The following is a 16,256-nucleotide window of genomic DNA, read 5'->3' on the forward strand; positions in this document are numbered from 1 at the left end:
ACCTACGGAATTTGGTGGTCAATAGTTCATAATGTTGCATCTTTTCAGAGCAAAGTCAGTCAAGTTCAATTGATACTTACAATTTTCAGAGAACAGCGTGAATGCTCTGAAACTTTCTCCCGCAAGGCTCCTTCCTTCCTCATCGCCACTTTGCAGGTGCTAATGCCAGCACAAAGTTAACTTTCCTCTCCATTCTCTGCTATTACTGGCCTCATTCTGCAACTCCGTCCCCTTTTATCAAATAAGGAAGAAAATGAAGTTGTGGTGTTAAAAAAGGAAAAAGTTAATTTTAGGGCCAAAAATGCAATTAAGAAAGGGCCAGATAAGGAATTCTCTCTTAGAAGAACACTCGCAAATCCAACACATCACCCGGCAGCAGATCCAATGAGTGAAATGACGAAGCCGGCGACGCACCGGAGAGAATTATCACCGCCGGCCACCATCCTGGCCTCCTCCTCCTCCACCTCGTCCCCAAATCCCGCGGCAACAACCTCGTCACCCTACTTCCTACCCGAGCTCATCCCCCAGATCGCGAGTCGCCTGACCACCCTCCAGGATTTCTTCGCCCTCCGCGCAACCTACCGGGATCTCCTCCCTCCGTCACCGTCCAGCCTCGCCTCCCAAGCCCCGCACCTCCTCCTTGTCCCCGGATCTTGAGCCCTGTTCCACCTCCCCCTCCGCCGCCGCCTGCGCTTCCGCCTCCCCCTCCCTGATGTTGATCCTAACCCTGCTGCCTTCTACTCTTTCGGAAGTCGCATCGCCATGGCCAGCCCCAGCCACCATGAGCTCAGCTTCGTCCACCTCCTCACAGGCGAGCGGTTTCACCTCCCCCATCCACCGGCAGCCTTCTGTCACCTCCTCCTCTCTGGCGATCTCGTCCTTGCCTTCGTTCCGACGGTCAGCCGTGCCGTCCAGTACTGCCATCTTGGGGATGTTGAGTGGTGCATGGCGTCACGCACTGAATCCTACGTGCTTGAGGATTTGATCTTTCTCAAGGGAAACCTGTATGCGCTGGTCAGATCTGAAGATGTCGGTGACCTATGTTACCGTCTCGCCGTGGTCAATCTGTCAGACAAGAATTCAGTGGAATTCACGTTTCTTGGAGATCATTTGGAATCACAGGCCGCACATGGGTGTTTATATTTCTGTCTCGCACAGTGTATTGATGAGTTGTTGCTCATTGGCGCCGTTGGGGGCTGCCCAGAGGAGTTTCATGTTTTCCAGTGGCAGTCACTGGAGGGCAAGTGGAAAAGGACTACTAGCCTTAGTGACTGCACATTGTTCTTGACATATTTTTACTTTGTAGGCCGTGTTGTTCCGACGAAAGGAATGACATGCTTTTCAGGTTATTTCTTTGCAAGTTGTCTTGGTCCAGATCATCCAGGAGTTCCAAGGGACTGCATATACTTCACAGATGCCAAAAGAAAGTGGATCGAGTATTCCTTGGCCGATGGATCTTGTGAGGAATTTGTTGCTGAGAACTTAGAGTGAGCTGCATTGTCCGATTCTGATTTCAAGCCACCTCTTTGGGTCTTTCCGAGCATGTGCACTTGTATGAATCACGGAACTATGTGAAAGTTACTATCCAAAGGTACAATTGCTCCTTAGTTACTTGTAGTCCTTGTTTGGATTTGCCATGTTATTTTGGTGTATTACATATTTACGTGTCAGTCTCTTTAGCAGCATGTGTTACATATTGCGCATATCGTTTGAAGTTGCATATAAATGGACATGCTGCTAAGCTGATCCCTGAAATGTTACCGGTAATAATTTGCGTTTTCCTCTGCAGAGTTGCTCAGCAACTTGTAAGTATACATGTATGCCCGCACAGCTCGCAAGTCAGTGTATACAAATTAATGAATCAGCTCGTAAGTCAGTTGGGGGGCAGAGGTGCACCACGGCTCCTCTCTTCTTGAGAATCTATACATCCCTTATCAGTGTATGGAGAGCTATCTCTCGAGCCCAGATTGAGGTTCGTCCTCAATGGGGAAATGGAGCTCCGATGGAACAGTTAGTTGTAACGTTGAGCGAGAGCGACAGCAGTGGTTGAGGGAGCAATATGGGCAGGGCCCACTAGGGAGCCCGTCAGTGGTAGTAATCTTCGCAGCGCTTAAGGCGTCAATGAGGAGCTCTTGCTCTCATGAGCCGCCAGTTTCGATCAAAACTATTATCAACATGACAAATTGGAGATCCACTCCTCGACTTTGAGGCTTCATAGCTTTTCCTGCAATGAACGAATGTCCAGGGAGAACAAACCGATCCTCCACAATGAATTTGTTCATCCATATTTTGCTAAACTAAACTATCAGCCACTAGATTTTCGGCACAATTATACGGAAGATAAAAAGGGCATTAACTTAAGCTGCTAGCTTGCTCGAGGCACTCTGCATATAAATAGTTAACGGTAGGTTGGAAGATCATGCATTATGTTTCCCCGGGAAAAAAAATCCCTAATTAAGCGCCCACGTGGAACTTCACGGTGATTCGTTGTACTCCGAGTCTCCTATGTACGTGCGCATACGTCCATTTACATCGTCGTCTCGCATTGCAGCTTGACCCAGGACACGCATGCACAGGTTTAGAAACGTTTCACCCTCTGCCTAGCTGACACTCTGAATACAATACGGGAGATAAAACATCAAAAATCCAAACTGGATGGGCCTGCCGTCCATTTGTTGCATCCGGCAGATCAGATCGAGCCCGATCTTCGCCTTCACTTTCTGGTATGACTCGATGTGCTACTGCTGTCATAACCGACAAGATCGGCACTTGTACTCTCCTGCCTGCCTGCCTTCCCCCTGAGATGGATAAGAACCAAGCTCAGAAAATGTACATCAGATTTGCGCCAAAGCCTCGTGTGTTTTTTTTTTTTAGAAAAGGAGGATGACCCCCGGCCTCTGCATCTGGGAGATGCATACGGCCACTTTATTGATTATTCTCAGGACCTTACAAAGTATTACAACAATGAGTCTGAATCCACCATCTTAGCAACACATGCCGCTACTTCTATCCAAAATGATGAAGGGGTGCTAGCTGGGCCACTACCCAAACCACTCACCTAAGCCTAACATCAAAAGCCAGAAACCGAAACATATTCGGAAGCCCCAGCCGAGCCACATACCGGGTCTGGGGCACAATCCGGTCAGACGCACTCGCGTGTCGTCACCGTCACCGCCATCTTCCACAGGTCCGTCTTCAGATCATATTGAGGCTTCTACCTTGACTGGCCACTCTGCCATCAATGTCACCATGACGCCAGACAGCAACCTCCTCCTGCGCGAGTCCATCTCCGCGTATCGGGCGGCGAGCCCCCACAGCGCCATGTCGCCGATCTTCGCCGCCATCAATGAGTGAGATGAAGTACCGCTTCACCACGGCATGTACAAGGTGAGGAAGGGCGAGGTCCCCATCGGAGACACGGCCGGAAGAGAAGAACCGCAGCCCCGAGACACTTCCCGGAGCTGCGACGCAGTAGTCAGGCGGGCCGCCACCAGGAACCAAACAAGCTCGCCATGCACACCCAGCATCCCCATGCCCAAGTCGGCGCCTTCAAGAAGGTGACGACGCTGTGGCGCCGCCGCCGCTTAGCCACCGGAGCTAGGGTTTTCACCCGGGCGCAGGGGAAGGGGGGAGGCAGGGGAGGTTTAGCCTCGGCGCCGCCACAAAGGAGGGAATGGCGTCCGGGACGCCATCGACGCCGTGACCGCCACCGGAGGCCAAGGGTTTTCCCCGGCCAAGCGCCCTGCCTCCACCACCGAACCAGCCACAACATCAGCGGGCGCGTGTACGCTGGAGATCCAGGCCGGCCGGAGGTCATGCATCACGAGCAGACCAGGATCGCCTCCGATCTGACGAGGGGAGCCCGGGGCCTCCCCGCACCATGACCTGCGCCCACCGGGACCTCGCTGCCCGCGCAGCCGAGGGGATCCGGCCTACCTCACCGACGAGCACTCCCCGCCGCCGGAGGAGCGCCGTCCGCACCAATGAGGCCGCCGCCTCAGATCCGGACCCTCACCACCGAAAGGCAGCGGTCTCGCCCCGCCGCCACCATCCCGGGAGCCAGCGCCGGCTTCGCCGGCCATTCCTCCAGTGGCGGCGAGGTGAGGAGGGAGGTGGGAAGGGTGTAAGGCGCCGGATCTGGGTTCCCCCGTCGCCGCCAGGGAGGGCGACGCGGGGGACGATAAGTTTCAAAAAGTCTATGTCCAGCCCCACTACCCCAAAGCCTCGTGCGTGGGGGAAGAGAAAGGTGGCCGGTTAATTACCATCTAGAGAAGGGCAGAGATATCTTGTTGCAACCTCATACGCTTCGGTCTCCCACTAACCATCTCGTTGTGATGCATCGAATCCCTGTATCGGCACTTGATGGGGTCGTGTCAAGGTTTCAGCTGCTCTGCATATGAACCAATGCCAGCCATGTGTCAGGGATGAGAGGGGAGCATCTCCAACTCGGCACCTCGGATGAGTAGTCATCAGGGTAATCCTTGGCTTCGGTAGTGAGCTAATAATTGTTCACCCTTAAACCTACTCTCTCCAATAAAAGACATCAGTAGTCCACCGTACATATATGATGTATGTATTGCATCACTGCTATTTCATCATGAGCAGAGCACCATGGCCTCTGAACATTGTTACGTGCGTTATATTTGTTAGCTTAGTTGCTGCTACTTTGCTGTAATTTTAGCGATCTTATAATGGAAGGTTGTAAGATCATACATTACCTTTCCTCAGAAAAGAGAATATAAATTATAAGTTCATAAGGAACATCACGATGATTCCTTGCGCATTTACATCATCTCGCACTGTAGCAAGCCCCAAGACATACACATTCGAAGAGCAAATACACATTACTTCACCCTGCCTATCAACCCAGCAGCCAAACTGACACTCGGACTACAAGAGCAAAAACATCGGCGGCGATCCTGCAGAGTCAGTCCAGATCCAGATCATTTCCCATCTCCACCTTCGCTTTCCGTCAGACTCAATTTCCGATTGCACGCTGTCCGAGCTGTGCACCTGAAGTAAGAAGAAAGCTCAGAAGGTGTACATTGGAGGTGCAGCAAAACGTGGCTGAAGGAGAGGTGTGGTTACCATCTGGAGAAGGGCAGTGAATGTTGCTGCAACCTCCCACATTGGTCTGCCACTAACAGTGACTGAATGTAATCCCCATATCAATTATCAGCTCTGATTGAGAGTGTTTCCCGTGTCGAAGATCACGCATCCAGCTTGGTTTATTGCCCGGTCTCGGGCTGTCCTTCCTGCAAGAGGAATTATCCATGTTAGCTTTGGATGTTGGGGAAATTAGATTAGGTTCAGGAGTCAGGACAGAGGTCAAGATTTACCAGAACTAATCGAAACTCGACAGAACAATGCAAACAATTTATTTGGTTAACAAAGCTTGATTCACCACCATGACTTGCACACACCTAAGGTTGTACAATTCAGTCTCCCCGGTTAGGATTTCCTATTGGTTCTACAACGGAGGAGAGACAACAGCTGAGCTTGTTTGTTTCGTTTCCTCGCCCAGTACCTGAATGCACAGTCAGGAACAGAATTGCTTAAAATTCAGATTGATAATACAGAATTACAGATACATACCTGCACACTAGGTGAATCTGGAAAATACTCAACCTGCTACTGCTAGCGTATTGAAACAAGACCACATCTTTTGCCAACAGGGGATGTTAACAAGGGCCGAAAACACATTTTGACAGACATAACTGCAAGCACTATAGTAGAGATAACTGCCTAGAGTTTCTTCCAGATCATCACAATTATTTTGAAAACGAACAAGAACTTGTGGCACTCTCTTCTTGAAATGAATAAAAGAACTTGTGTCATTCGATAGAACAGAACCTAAACGTCAAGTTTGATTGATACATACACTTTTCAGTATTCAGAGTCCATGTTCTGGACAACACTGTCAGTGTTGATGCTGACTGCTGAGACTATCTCCCTTCATAAATCTTTAGAACGGAGTGACTAAGCACCTGGAGAGGAGAAATCGATTTTCAGATGTGGGCCTCATAATGCCTTCTCCACTGCTGCTGTTGCCACCTGCTCTGGTCAGACCTAAACTGTGATAAAAAATTACGAAAAAGAACACAGATTAGCAGAGCAAACTTAAAAAATCCACGGCAGAAAAATATAGCTGATCAACATTGAATCAAAGCGGATCTTGGTGCCGCGCTGCTGTTGGATCAGAAGGCAGCAGTAGACTTACAGATGAACTGAATCCACGCCGTCGCCTCATGGTAGGTTGCTGCAACATTCCCCGACTCCCATGTTTTTGGCTAGAAGGTCACATGCCGGATAGGAAAGCCCCAGCTTCACATTAAAAAGAATTCTAGACTGCCTCCTGATAACCTCACACAGTTTATTTGCTTTAGCTCTTGCGTCTTCACAGGTCGACCCAGCTCTGTATAGAACGGTAAGTTATCCTTCAGTATCCATGTAAAGACGTACATAGAGAATGCATCGATCGACATTAGAGAATATCGTGGTCACAAGAAATCTACTTGATGGTAAATCATAACTCCTATAATGCGAACAGACACCAAAGGATGCATGAACAGAGCACACAAATAAAGTATACAAACACTAAAGGATGCATCCTTGTAAATAATTCCGCGGTCACCACGGATATTGCAAAAGCATGTGCAAATACACATAAGAACTAAGAGGAACGAATATAGTGGTAATAAGAGTTCTGCTTGATAGTAAATCATAGCTCATATAGTGCGATAGCGCACACAAATCAAGTATGAACGGACACCAACGGATGCATCCTTTTAAATAATTCGAGGTCATCACAAATATTGCAAAAGCTGTGTGCAAATACACATAAGTAACTAAGAGGAACGAATATTTACTTTTGGGAGTTTCATACCTCTCATTCTTCTGGTTCATAATGTAACGTCACTTCCGGGATGTGAGAAATAAGGCCTGCATCCTCCCCTTTGCACCTCTCAACCAGACTTGGACAGTCCCAAACGTAGAGTTCCTTCAAGGGGGTAAGGTTTTGTATGCTTTCAGGCAAAGACGTCAGGTTGGGGCAACTAACGATGTTTAATTCTTCTAAGGAAATCAGTTCTTGTAGCCATTCTGGCAGTACATGTAGGCGTTGACACTCCTTCAAACATAGGACTCTGAGAGCGGTAAGCTTCTTCATGCTCTCAGGCAAAGAAGTCAGGTTGGGGCTATCGATGATGTAAATTTTCTGCAGGGAAATTATCTGTCCTAGGCTTTCTGGCAACATAGCTAGTCCTTGGCACTCCTCTATCCAAAGCTTTGTTAGAGAAGAAAGGTCCTTCATGCTTTCTGGCAAAGATGTCAGGTTGAGACAATTGATGATCTGAAGCTTTTGCAGGGAAATGATCTGTCCTAGGCATTCTGGCAATATAACTAGGCCTTGGCAGTCCTTTATATAAAGATCTGTTAGAGAATAAAGGTCCTTCATGCTTTCTGGCAAAGATGTCAGGTTGGGGCAATCGATGATTTGAAAGTGTTGTAGGGAAATGAGCTGCCCTATCCATTCTGGCAATATGTCCCAGCCTTTGCACCCATTCAGCCATAGCACTCTCAGACTAGTAAGGTTCTTCATGCTTTCAGGACGAGATGTTATCTTGGGACAATCCTCGATGAGAACACGGCGCAGGGAAATGAGGCACCCCAACCATTTTGGTAGTGACTCCAAATCCTTCAATGATCGCAAAAGTAAGTTTTTGAGAGAGGTGAAGCATTGAATGGCCTCTGGTAATGCCCTCAAGCCGTTGCAGGACTCAACTTGAAATGTTTCAAGGGTGGGGAAGTGAACAAGTCTATCCCAGTTCTCTGGAGAAAAGTTGCAATGATTTATTACCATCTGAAAAGGAAGAGCAGAAGATGAAAGCTTCCTGAGTCCTCCTTTTGGAATAATCTCATCAGTTTTTTTCAAGTACCAAACCATGCTTCTAGGCGGATATGGAAGAAATTTCAATCTTGGGCAGTCCGATAAACACAAATTATGCAAATTAGGAATTAAGAACTCTTCATTTTCTTCACCTGACCTTGTTGTCCAAAATTCAGCCAAATTCTCCATCGACTCCAAGTGTATCGATCTTAATTTTATACACGGTCTGCCCTGCCCGAAGAATTCCTTGCCTATTTTCCTGATGTTGGGCATTTTCTTCATAACTATGCTTCTTAAATTTGGTAGCTGCCCAAATGGAGGAAGAGTATCACATATTCCTAAATCAGAAAGGCCGAGGATGGTGAGAGAAGGGAGGTAGGAAGGGATGTGAAACACCCATTTTGGGAAATCCTTGCTCATATACCCTATTAGATAAAAATAATCAAGAGTCCGGGGAGGTACGAGCCTCTCCAATACAGATTTATCATCGCCTCCCTGGGGTCCCCAGCAAAGACTTAGTTGACTCAGATCTGATTTATCACGCAACTTTGCTCTCTCCGCATCTTCTGGATGCCTGACATTCTGAACTTGTAGAACACGCAACTCACAACAAGTCAACTGTGCTAGTTCTACTATGCTGCTGCATCCTTTATTTTCAATCTGATGTACAGAATGCCTTATTACTCCAGAAAAAATAAGATGCTTTTTAATTTTCTCAACGCTGGCCATCACTTCAGGAGTTCCTATCATGGCCTCAAATCGAGTGAGACTTGTCATGTCAGCAATGCTATCCGGCAAGACAACGAGAGACATGGTTGAAGAGATGTTCAAAAATTGAAGCTTAAGGACACCGAACAAGGATGGGAGCTTATCAAGCCTGATACAGTATGACAAATTGAGATACCTGAGCTTAGATAACTTGCACAATGACTCGGGCAATACACGCAGCTTGCAACAACTTGTTAGATTCAGAGAGTCCAGCTCAAAAAGGTTACCAAAACATTCGGGAAGTTCCAAGAGCTCATGGCAATCTGAAAGATCTAAGAATTTCAAATGGATAAGTTGGCAAAATGATTCTGGCAGCAATGAAACCTTGTAGCAATCAGAAAGGCTCAAGAACTCAAGCCTGTGAGGCTGTGAAGGTTGCCAAAATCTTTTGGCAGGTTTTCTAACTCATGGCAACTGGATAGGTTCATATGCTCTAAAGACTCAAGTCTAACATTTTCAGGTAGTTTGGTTATCTTGGAACAACCTGACAAGTTTAGGAATATGAGTTTCAAAAGGTTGCCAAATTTATCAGGGAGTTTTTTTTATGGAATGACACTCAGACATGTCTAGGTGCCGTAAACAAGTCAGCTCGTAGATAGATTCGGGCAACTCTTGGAGCATGGAACAACCCAATAAGTTGAGGAAAGAGAGTTTAGAGAGCTTGCCAAGTGACACAGGGAGGTCAGTAAGGCTACATTACCAGAAAGGTCCAAATAGCAAAGATTGTCGAGGCTACAGAAATTGTCAGGTAAGTTTTCAAGTAAGCATTTGGATAGAATTAAAGTTTGCATGTATTTTAGTGTGTGGAAAGACTTTGGAAGTGATGTAATTGGCAAGGCTGTGGCATCTAGGTACCTAAGTAGCTTTGATTGTTGAATGGAGGATGGCAGCAACATATTGCTTGAAGTGGATTTCCCCTCAACTGAACTTCCAGTAAGGTCAAAGTTAGTTGAAGTAGATTGCCTTCCAACTGAATGTCCACTTAAGTCCAACACACGTATGTACTTGGATCGAGTAAATGCCATTTGGGGAAGTCGTTGTTTGCCTGAATGCATAAAATGGAGGGATCTAGCCATGGTTGGAAGATCTCTGAAAACTTTGGGCTGATTCTGGTAGTTGATCAATTGTGCATATCGGCAGTAACGAGCTCTATTCCAGCCCCTTGGTTCAGTAGCATTAGCGTCCAAAATAAGGAATTCATTGGCAGTAATTATTGATGCAAGATCATGCACTAAATCATGCATGTTGAGCTTCTGAGAAGTTTTGGCATGCACTAGACCTGGACCAACCTGCAAAAGTAAATACTATCAAGATTGTATTGTGAGCTAAAATCTAGAATCCTTTGAACAGATTATGTATAGTTATAAAGTGACTGGTCATTATACAAACAATTCCTATGGTTTAATATTATCAAAATATGTTGTTTGCCCTTTTCACATAGAGCGGGAAATGGTAGAGTCGAGGAAAAAGAAGACACACCAGACATCTATGATCCAATCAATATGACATACCTCCCTAAAAATCAACATGATATACATAACTAATTTCTTGGTATCTGCTGTCTACTTATTACATATATATAGCAGGTGGAAAATACTAGATGCCTGCTGATTCCTGTTAATTCAAATAACACTTCAATAAAGTAAAAGTATTTCAAATTTATATGCTAAAAAGTAGTATTACTAAAACCAAAAAAAAAATTCAATACATTTACATGTACTAAATTAAAATATTAAGAATCAAACGTCAACAATCTATCCAAAGTAGGTTCCTACCCACATAGTGTATATTACTATTTTGTACGTTCAGCACTCACCGAGGATGACCTTGAAATATGAAGAAATGACATCCCGAGAAGATAATTAATACACCTTTCACCATGATCCCCCGCCTGGATGTATCCAAGAGCAATCCATTGCTGTATTAGATGGTTTTCATCCATCACAAAACCCTTGGGAAAGACTGCCAAATGTGTGAAGCACATTTTAAACTCAAGCTTCATGTAGCAATAACTAAGCATGAGACGCTCTAATGTCTTGTTTTGATGTTCTTCTCTCAAACCCAAGTCAAGTTTCGTGTCTCTTATATTTACCCATGCGTTGACAGTCCTTCGCTCGAACATTACTTGCCCAAGAGCATTTGCCACGATTGGTAACCCACCACACCTTGCTGCAATTGCCCTTCCAATTTCTTGCAAGTCATTTTGGTCATCATTAGGTCCAAGTGCCCTTTGCTTCATTACTTCCCAGCAGTCACCAGGTGATAAGACACCCAAACTGACTTGGTCCGAATTAGACACAATGCACATTTTACACTCTTTTGCAAGAAAACCTGAGCTTAGGGCTTCCACTACGCTTTGGTTTCGCGTAGTTACTACAATCCTGCTACCCTTGCAGCCATATTGTAACATCCGCTTCAATTCTTCCAGTCTATTTCCATCTTCTTCCCAGAGATCATCCAAAACAATCAAGTATCTTGTGGTAGAAAGTTCTTTTTTCAGATTATCATGTATAAGCTGCAAATCACATTTGTCAAGGTTGATACTGCTATTTAACCTTCTGATGATTCTACTCCCAATTGTGTGCAAATCAAACTGCTCAGACACATGAACCCACATTTGGGCATCAAAGACATTGACCCTCTTATCTGCCAAAACTGCTTCAGCCAATGTTGACTTTCCAATACCCCCAAGCCCAATAATTGGAATGATAGAGATATCCTCATTAGCTTCACTTGTCAGTAGCAGGTTGATTATCTTCTCTTTCTCGATGTCCCTCCCCACCATTCCAGTTTTCATGTCATTACTGCAAGCTGCAAATGTTTCCTTGTTTCTACTCTCTCCTGCCCTTGCCTCACGACGCACAAGATTAAGTGCCTGGCCCTCCTTTTCTATTTTTTTCTATTTTCTTCATCACGGTCTTCATATTGTGGGCTATGTTTGACCGCTGGAGGAGTTGATTCTTCCCAGAAAACAACAACTTTTCCCAGTGTCCTACGCAAAGCCGCCATAACGCCAGCCTCGCATCGGCTCCCAGGGGCCACACTCTCCGCCATACAAGCCATCGCCTTGGTCGGCACCACCGATCTCCGCCTAGTCCCCCGGCCGTAGACGCTGCAGCCAGCAACCGCGCGCCGAGCCGCCGATCATGGAGGAATGAATGAATGAAAGGGTCCGGTGTTTGTATGTCTAACTTACAGCGATGTACAAGCTTGCATCGTCCGAAGGAATGCCCTGGCTCTGTTTCGTCCTTTCTCTCGTCTTTCCTTGTTTCCTTTTTTACTTTCGTTTATATTTTAAATTCAAGAAAAAAAAATCTAAAATACAAATATTCCACAGACGATTACTTTGTTTTGAATAAAATGTTTGTCCAGCGATTACAAAATGTTTATCAAGTGTTAAAAACATTGATAGCATTAAAAAAATGTTTGTAACATGAATCTTCATGTGTTTCAAACACAATGTACGTGCCATTATAAAAAATTGTTAGTCGTGCAATAAAACAATGTTAAATGTGCATAGAAAAAGTTACTGGTGTATACGACGAATGTAAGAGAAAAATTAGGAATTAGAATAAATATTAAGAAAAAGGTTAACCATGTATTTAAAATATGTTTAAGTTGTTTAAAAATAACGTTCCTCATTTATACGGAAAAACATACAACACATCAAAAAATTATTCATCAAAACATATATCTGAAAAAATGTTAAACGTGTGTAAGAAAAATATTTCTTTAGTATACGAAAAATCTATATTCTGCCTCGAAAAAAGTAGACACCAAAACATATATATGTGAAAAATTATTAAACGAGTATAAATGTTGTGTTTACTGTATGCAAAAAATGGACAAATATGTATGAAAAAAAATAAACCTCAAAACATATATTTAAAACAAATGTTAATCAAGTATTTTAAAAATTATAAACATGTATAAAGATATTCCTGACATATACAAAAAATGTACAATGTGTATAATAAAAGGTAAAAAAAATTGGAGAAAAGTAGAAAGAAACAAAGATAAACCAAGGATAAAAAGAAAAAAACTGAGGAAACGATGCAAAACAGAGGAACATAATGAAAATGAAATCCCAAATAAAGCCAAGGAAGAAACAAGTAAAACCTAAGCAAAAGTAGAAACAAAGAAAACCTGTGGGGAAACAGAAAACCGAAGAAAAAACATAAGAAAACAAAAAAAAAGAATAAAGAAGGAAACACAGCGACCAGACCAGACCGAACGCGGGACGGAGAACTCTCTAGTGGGCCAGCCTGGAGACGTGGGCGCTGTGGGCTAGGTGAGCTACCATCTTGCTATAAGCGAGATATAGCTCCAGCGGAGGTATGGTACAAAAGATCCCTAAAAAAAAGGTATGGCACGAAAATGCGATTTGCTATTCCTCAATAAAAAAATAAAAATGTGATTTAGTGGTCGGGCTCCATGGAGTCTGGTATTTGGTTTTCACAAAAAAAACAGTTATTTTTGTACATCCAAAATTCAGTTTTTTAATGTGTGTACACATACATACATACATACATACATACATACATACATACATACACACATACATACATGCTTTTGCATAAATATTTTGAAATTTTAAACTTTCAAATGTCTGTTTTGATTTTGCTAAATATCGGGCCCCATGGATCCCGGGTCTAAAATGCCTCTCTCGGGTATGGCATCTCTTTTGTTCGGCTAGCACAGAGCACTCTATTTTTTTTAAATGTACACCTTTTTAACTGAAGTCTAAACATGTATATGTTGGACGAAAATGCTAATTTGGAGACGGGAACATATGGACTTTAAAATTTAGAAAATTCTTACTTTTCGTTTCAAAAATTACAAATAAATTCATGTTTATGACATGTCTGAAAATCACAATGTTAATAATTCTCTTTTACAGAAATTTACATGAAAAAGCACCTACGCAACCCCAACTTGTCATTTTTTCCATACTACTTTGCTATTGAAAGTTTCCAAATTTGAAACTTTTGGAAGTTGAATTTTTGGTTACCCAAAAATAAAAGGTTGAAATTTCTAAAAGTTTTCTAAAAAATGATTAAAAGGAAAAGGATACCAACCTCGCAAAAAAAGGAAAACATAGCAGTAAGAAAATGGATGCCTTACAAAAAGGGTATAAAAATGGTGTTGCTAATTCGAAAAGGGCAGTGATAGGCGCCGGCGCACCGTCGAACGGTTGGGCCGGTCGTATGCCAGCCGCCCGATTCGCACGTTCCTGACCGCTCGATTTCGCCAGCTGTCCTGCCCCCCGCGTCGTCTTCCCAACGCCACGAGCCCGCGAGATCCCTTCCGAAAAATCCCCCCCCCCCCCCCCGGCACCGCAGGCCACCCATCGGCCTCCGACGCATCAGGTTGCGCCTTTGCAGTACCCGTCACCCCGCAGCTAGCCATCTCCGTCGTCGGCTGCAGCTGGATGATGAGGCCACACAACTCCATTGCCACCGGCCATCGGCACATGCATCATTCGTCGATGTGGCTTGTAGCACCGGCCGTCGCCGCTTCCAGCATCTGCTAGTCGAGATTCCGGCTGCACGTGTTTTCCTCTTGTCGCCGCCCCCCTTGCCTGCCCTCCCCGTCTCTGATTGCCGCCCTCGCCGACTGCCTGGTCGCATGAATGGATGTAGCAAAACACACAGACGGTAGTAGCAAAAAAATGACACGGTTGTAGCTTTTATCTCAATGGTTGAAGCTTTTCCCATCTACGATGGAAGCTTTTCTATAAATGATTGAAACTTTTTTCATTTTGAGCAGCGCCTGGGGTGAAATATTCCTCTCTCGCGGTTGAAGCTTTTTTCATCGAAGGTTGTAGTATTTTCTGTAGACAGTTGTAGCTTCCCTCGATGGCACTGAACGCTTGCAACTTTCTGTATATCCGATGTAGCAAAACTCGACACCGGTTGTAGCTGAGTGGTGTGGCGGTTGTAGCAAAATGTGATATAGGTTGGAGCATGTAACAAAAAGCGTGATGTCTCTAGTGTTTGCTCGGAACAACGCTGCCGTCCTCGCAGCTCGCAGTCACCATGCTCGCCGTCCCATGATGGGAGCTCTCCCGGGCACCAGTTGCAGCAGGCCACGATGTGGTTCCAGCTTCTGCCTAGGACGGTTGCAACACGTCTCTTTGTGGGCATGTCTTCTACTAGGATGTAGCAAAAAACTTCACCGGTAGAAGCAAAATTCTACTATGGTTGCAGCAAAAATCAAACACCGTTCGTCGTCTTTCGCGAGGTCGCAACTCCGCCTTACATGGATGTAGCAAAAAACTTCAGCGGTAGTAGCAAAAAATGTACTATGGTTGCAGCAAAAATCGTCGTTGTCATCGTCGCAAGGTCGCAGCTCCGCCTGATGGATGCAGCAAAAAAACTTCGCCAGTAGTAACAAAATCCAACTGCGGTTTGCAGCTTCCCCTTCTTGTGCAGTTTCATTGAAGCTTTTCTGTCTATGGTTGAAGATTTTTTCAATTGTTGTTGAAGCTGTTCTAGGTGACGGTTGCAACATTAGTATACGTGGGGTGCATCCAGCCATGGCGGCCGGCGAGGGAGCGCCTGGCCGCCGGCGATGGAGGTCGTGATCGCCCAGTCGCAGCGAGGGGGGAGGGGAAAGGGGGGAGGGGATGCGCCCGCGTGAAGGCTCGAGGTAGGGGATGGATCTAGCCATGGTGGCAGGCAGCCATGGCAGCCGGCGAGGGGAGCCTAGCCGCTGGTGATGGAGATCGTGGTGGCCCAGTCACAGCTCGGGAGGAGGGAAGGGGGGAGGGGACATGCTTCCAGGGGAAGGTGCTCGCGAGAGGAAGAAGAAGCATAGAAGGAAAAAAAGTTTCGCTTGAGGCCCATCTAGCGTACGTGAAAAAGAGCGAGCGAGCGAGGGGCACCGGCCGAGCGTTCGGCCGGTTCACCGATGCCAAACGTTTCCCATTCGAAAATGAAAAGTTAGGTTTGAAAGCGGCAGCTAGGTTGTTAAATGGCCGGTGACGGCTAGATAGGCTTGCCTCATATGATGCTCTATCATAACCGAAATCCAGTCGCCCCAGAGAAAGTAGCAAATTAAAGTTTTCTTTTCTGGAATATCTATGCTAATATTCAAAATCTCCCACCACTAACTACAGATGTCTCACCTAGGTTAGAAAAGTGACCCCCGCATCACTCCGCTCGGGCGACTCGCGGGGAACTTCGCGCGCCGCCACTTCCTCTCTTTCAAAAAGTTTCGCTTGAGGCCCATCTAGCGTATGTGAAAAAGAGCGAGCGAGCGAGGGGCACCGGCCGAGCGTTCGGCCGGTTCGCCGATGCCAAACGTTTCCCATTCAAAAATGAAACGTTCGCCGAGCGTTCGGCTAGGTTGTTAAATGGCCGGTGACGGCTAGATAGGCTTGCCTCATACGATGCTCTATCATAACCGGAATCCAGTCACCCCAGAGAAAGTAGCAAATTAAAGTTTTCTTTTCCGGAATATCTATGCTAATATTCAAAATCTCCCACCACTAACTACAGATGTCTCACCTAGGTTGGAAAAGTGACCCCCGCGTCGCTCCGCTCGGGCGACTCGCGGGGAACTTCGCGCGTCGCCACTTCCTCTCTTTCCGGCCAAA

At 45.5% G+C, this 16,256-nt stretch overlaps 2 pseudogenes; one reads left to right on the forward strand and one right to left on the reverse strand.

Annotated features, from left to right (window-relative positions):
• The first annotated feature begins 384 nt into the window (after positions 1-384).
• On the forward strand, positions 385-1,575 carry LOC125547203 (uncharacterized; annotated as a pseudogene).
• A 5,314-nt stretch (positions 1,576-6,889) lies between these two features.
• Positions 6,890-14,110, reverse strand: LOC125547202 (uncharacterized; annotated as a pseudogene).
• Between the last annotated feature and the right edge of the window lie 2,146 nt (positions 14,111-16,256).

This window comes from Triticum urartu, chromosome 3A (assembly GCF_056163025.1).
Source record: "Triticum urartu cultivar PI428250 chromosome 3A, HENAU_Tu73, whole genome shotgun sequence".
Classification (NCBI taxonomy): domain Eukaryota; kingdom Viridiplantae; phylum Streptophyta; class Magnoliopsida; order Poales; family Poaceae; genus Triticum; species Triticum urartu.